Source organism: Oryzias melastigma, linkage group LG23 (genome assembly GCF_002922805.2).
Source record: "Oryzias melastigma strain HK-1 linkage group LG23, ASM292280v2, whole genome shotgun sequence".
NCBI lineage: Eukaryota > Metazoa > Chordata > Actinopteri > Beloniformes > Adrianichthyidae > Oryzias > Oryzias melastigma.
Genome location: NC_050534.1, coordinates 20,571,128 through 20,576,507, shown reverse-complemented (window position 1 = coordinate 20,576,507; position 5,380 = coordinate 20,571,128). Strand labels below are relative to the sequence as shown.

At 38.1% G+C, this 5,380-nt stretch overlaps 1 long non-coding RNA gene across 2 annotated transcripts in view; it reads left to right on the top strand.

The window, feature by feature from the left end:
- Positions 1–2,632, top strand: part of LOC118598063 — a 180,094-nt gene extending 177,462 nt beyond the window's left edge. For both annotated transcript variants that reach the window (XR_004947148.1, XR_004947149.1), the window contains 2 exons: positions 708–800; positions 2,323–2,632. This is a non-coding gene — a long non-coding RNA (uncharacterized LOC118598063). The remainder of the gene's footprint in view (positions 1–707; positions 801–2,322) is intronic.
- Positions 2,633–5,380: the final 2,748 nt, after the last annotated feature.

Below are 5,380 nucleotides of genomic sequence, written 5' to 3'. Positions count from 1 at the left end.
CAATTCATCAACACACGTTTTATTTTTTTTTCTCTTTCTGCATTACAGAAATCACTTTTACCAAAAGTTTGTTGTATTTTTTGTGTTCTGAGATTCCTTTGTCGGTCACACCAGGTCCAGATCATCATGATCCACAGCTGTCTTCACTTCAGTTAATGACCTTTGAGTCTATCGGTTCTCAGTTCTTCCTGGTCCGATCATCTGTTCTGCTTTGTCACCTTCTTGTAGTTCCCGTGATTTTGTCATGTTTGAGTTTTAGTTTTCCTGCATTTTGGGTCTTGCTCCAAGAGTTTCTGACTGGTTGGTGTAACTGCAAAACCGAAAAGTTTTAATTTCTAAACATCTAAAAGGCATATGTGGGATTGGCATCGACCTAAAATTGACTAAAAAGGTAATATTTTCCAGAACTAAATAATATGATTACTATAAAATATTGAAATACTAAAACCTCTAAAAAAAGTGCATATATGGAGAAAAATCGACATTTAGATGTATATTTGATCAAATAAAATACTTAATAACTGACAAAAATCCCCAAACAAACCCTGATAATTTTATTATGAAAACTTCCTTTTATATTCTTAAAGATTATTTGCTTCTTTATCCCCAGTCCATCAATAAAATGGCCGCCCGCTCACCTGTCTGTCTCTACCAGGTGATTGGAGTCCATTCAAATGTACTAACTGACCCCCACTATGGTCCTCCAGATCCTCCGGTCTACAAACCCCCACGCTTCACGCCAAACGCCCAACAACCCGGCGGTTGGAGCTTCCTGTTCGGCGCTTTAGTGGAGATGACAGGTGAGTAATCACACATGGATGAACATTTAGTTGTGAAGGTGAGAGGCTGTCGTCTGCTGTCAGTCAGCGTCTTTAACACCTTCACTGGAAGACCTTACCGCTCAGGCTGAACGCTTCCCGATGATCCGTAAACCGTCCACGCTAATCCTATTTACACCTCAAATATTGTCTAAGCTCTCTCCTCAAAGTCCTTTCTTCATGTTCTTGACATGAGTGTGTTTTTCTAAAGTCCTTTCAGGATGAATTCATACTAGTTCAGGTGATTTTTTTATTTTAACTAACCAGAGACGGTTGTGTGTTTGAGCTCGGAGTTCTTACGGGAATCAAAGACGACTAATGAGGCAGAGATTGTTTGTGTGTTAGAAGATCTTTGTAGAGCTCCTCCTTAATGGGAGTTTGAAAACTTCAGATCATTTCTGGACTCCTGAACATTTGAAGCTCAGTATCACTGCCTGAATACCTCACTCATGGTACTTGAAGATCTATGGTACACGTGTCAAAGTCAAGGCCCGGGGGCCGGATCCGGCCCCCCGGGTTATTCTATCCGGCCCTCCAGATCATTTTACTTTATTGTTATTAATGACCTGATGTTATCTTGCACTTAATTTTAACTTGCATAATTTTGACAAAATATATTTTTATGGAGAGTAAAAAACTGAAAGTTAAGTTTCAGTTTTAAAGTTTTAAAACTGGCATTCTGTTAGCTTTATTGAAAGTTATTTAAGGTTTAAGTTGATTTATTCTGGAATAATATTTCTGCATTTTTATTATTCCTAATTATATTAAAAAGTTACAGTTTTAAAAACTGGTATTCTGCTAGATTTTTGGACTATTTTTGGCATTTACTCAGATTTTTAGACTATTTTGGGGTTTAGCTAATATTTCAGCTACATGCTCGCTAATTTGACAAATTTAGGGTTTTTCATTTTTTTTTTTACTGTTTTGAAGTTTGGCTATTTTTTCAGCTACATGCCAGCTGTTTTGACTAACTTAAGTTGTTTTTTTTTGTTATTTAAGCTAATTTGGCACTTAGCTAATATTTTCACTGGCTTTCAGCTTCAGCATTTGCAGCTATTGATTTCAGGATCTTCAGCAGCCAAATTCAGCTTACAGCATTCATACTAGGATTATCACAAGTAATGCTATATATCTAGTTCATAATTATGTTAAAAAGTTTTAAAGTTTTAAAAATGTAATTTTAGAGTGTTCAATAAATGTTTATCCTGTTCGGCGTGTGACCTAAGGTGTGTTTTGGATTTCTGTTTTTCCTTTACATTTAATACTTTATTGCTATTACATTGTTAAAACTACATTAACCAGTGCAACCCTTGTGCTTTCTTAGACATATCTACATTAAAAGTGGAGTCATCTTGACCCCATGGCACAGTTAATTTTTTTTAAGTATTTTTTTATCATCACTTCATTACTATTTTTTCATTTAATATAAAAAAAATGTTCAAAAATATTTTTTTTGGTTCTCAACTTCATTTCTGGTTACTTGTTTCTGTATATCAACACGAAGGTCTCTGACGTCCATATTCCGGCGGGACACCTTGGAATTCCTCTTCCTTCCAAGCCACTTCACCCACACCGTCAACCAGCCCAGCAATTCAACTTTAACCTGAGAAAAATGTCACTAATTGTCCTCTGACAAAGCAACACTAATTGCTTTGAAATTGTGCTCCAAAGAAAAGCTGCAACCCGGAGTGTTTGTCATGACTGCGGAGCCTCAAAGATCACAAATTCTTGGTGGGTTTGATGAATGAATTCATTTCCACAGCTCAAGGTAAACGGCCAGGCGTGTTAATTAAAGGCTCACTAATGTTCTTGAACTTATTATCCAGCCTCGTGCTAATGAGGGAAATAATAGCATATTTTAAAAAGATGAATACCAGAGTGAAAACAAGCTTTATCCAGACAGACACCGAAGGAGAGAAAAAGTGGCTCCTTCACCTGCAGAAAGGGAATCTTTTTTCTGCTCTTCACAGCCCGTATCTACGCGGAAATGGCAAGTAATTTAAGGTAAAATTAACATTTTGACACATTTGGCTGGGGTTAAGAAGAGGTGGAGAGGAGAAGATAAAGACACAATCTGTGTTTAAGTCAGGAAGTCTGACTCTGGTAAAAAGGTTGAATGTAGTCGAGTTCGACTCGTGTCTATTGGACAAAAAAGCGATTTCCAACCGCAAAGTTCATCTGGATTAGTGATTCCACACCTTTAATACAAAATACTGATACTAGTAATTTTGTTTTTCTCCATCATTTTATCCATCATCCTAATAAACAAAGACTGCCCAGGTAACAACTTGAATGTGTGAAGTTAAAAATACAAAAGTGTTTTTCCTAAAATCACAAACTCAAGTGGACAACTAGAGACTTTTATGGTCACTGATGGAGCAGTTCAATACGCTGTGAGATGAAGGTTTTGGGTTTGTTTTGGCACCAATCACTGGAGTAACTCACCTAATAACTGAAATGATCTAGAAAGGCTCCACATTCTCACCCCCAACTCGTCATATTTGGACCTGTGGCTCGAGCCCCCAGCGCGTCGCTTTTTGACCTTTTAGGATTCCCCCCCAATCGTTGTTGACGATCTGGCTGTTCCCGTAAATTCCCGGGGTCCCCGACCTTGAGACGCGTTACCGGACCCGATGCTGGGTCAGAGTGCCAGGTTAGGGTACCGGTCTGGTTCGTGTCGCTGTACAAGTCCGGTCCAGTCAGCATCACCAGAACAAGATCGGTTATGGTACCAGTCCGTGTCCTGAGGGTTGGGAACTCTGTACCAAGCGTTCCTCGGACCAGTACCAGTTTGCAGCCCGGAGGTTTTGGACCCCTGAACAGCCAGCACTTCACAAACCGATAAGCTGGGGACACCAAAAAACATGTCCGAGTTCATCAAATTGAGCTGAAAGGATCAATAATCGATTCATAAAAATAGAGGTCAATCTAGCACATAAAGCTAAAGTCTGTTAGCTTGATGCTAAAGTTTAATGAAATTTCCCACAGGAAAGCTAATGCTAACGCTCAATCAACCTAAACATACATTACTGACTAAATGAACGTCTTTATAAACTCACAGACACTAATTTTCAATTAGGACATATTTTTTGATTTAACCATTTGTGGTATGAAACAAAAATTTTTGATCATACTTTTGTCTTCTTCTTGAAAAAAGTGTAATGCTATAGCGCGAGCTCCACCTAGTGTCCAAACTGAAACGTCCTCCAGGAGAAGAAGAACAATGTTTCCAATGTTAATGATCTGAACATTTTAGTTAGAACTTCTCCTTTAGAGAATCCATGTAACTCTGGATGATATTAACAATCTCATTATTTCACTGATACATTTACAGGATGTGAACTGGATCAGATTAGTATGAATATCTTCAAAACAGATTATTAATGTATTTCTAAAAATATACCTCTAAATGTATAGACTGTGTAAACTCATAATTGAATTGAATCTAATTCAACTCAGAGGATTAAAAAAAATAGAGTTTAATAGTTTCTGGAAATGATTATCGATACTCAACCTAAAATGTCAAAAAGAGACACAGAGGGGACCCAAACCATACAACCACATATGACAAGTTGGGACTTTCTTTGAAATGTATTCATTTATTAGTTAATAATCAAGACTTTAGAGTAGTCAATACCAATACTGGTCATGTCCGGGTATCTATACCTTGGTATTGGTACGCTTTATGCAAAATATTAACAAAAAAAGACAAAAATAGGGTTGTATGATGGTGTAGTGGTTCGTGCTCCTGCCTCACAATGAGAAGGTCCTGGTTCAAATCCCAACTGGGACCTTTTGGTGTGGAGCAGGGGTGTCAAACTTAAAACTCCGAAGTACACCTTAGGCCGACTGGACACTTTTTTTTTTTCGCCTAAAGTGAACCGGAGTTTGTTTCCCCCAATAATCCAGAGCAAATTTTCAGTTTAAATACACCCAAGGGGACCAGGACCAGGAACCAGGACCAGGAACCAGGAACCGTTCTCTGACCCATCATTCAAGATGGTCCAGTCCGTTTCTTTTTGGACTGGACTCTGATTAACTAACTTTTTCTCCGCCTTAATAGGCTCCACACTCGGAGTGGAGCAACTAGACGAAAACAGCCACCGAAGTTGGGTATTATGGGGTGTAAACATAGTAGCAGAGCAATGATGAGACACAGGAAGTCATTGAAATGTGGGCGGGTGAATTCAGGCTCATTAAAACAACTTATAATGCAAAAAACATTGTTTCTCACACAACAATCTATCTTAAACACTTATCAACAAACCGTCTTAGCCGTCGTCTCCTCAGTAACCATCTAGCAGCATGTCTCCACCGTACCAACGCAGCAGTAAAAAGTCTTAAACCTGACGTTGATAGAAACAAAATTTGGTCAATGAAATATAAAGTTTAAATCAGTGAACTATACTGACAAGGACTGCGAAGCGTAGGACTTTCAGTATTCTTTCTGGTTTTGTTTATCAATGTCTGGTTAAAAAAAAGTTCATTTTTTGGGTTATTTCTCTTTCCTTTTTATAGATGATGTATTTATGTTCCGTCAATCACAAAGACTTTAATTCCCA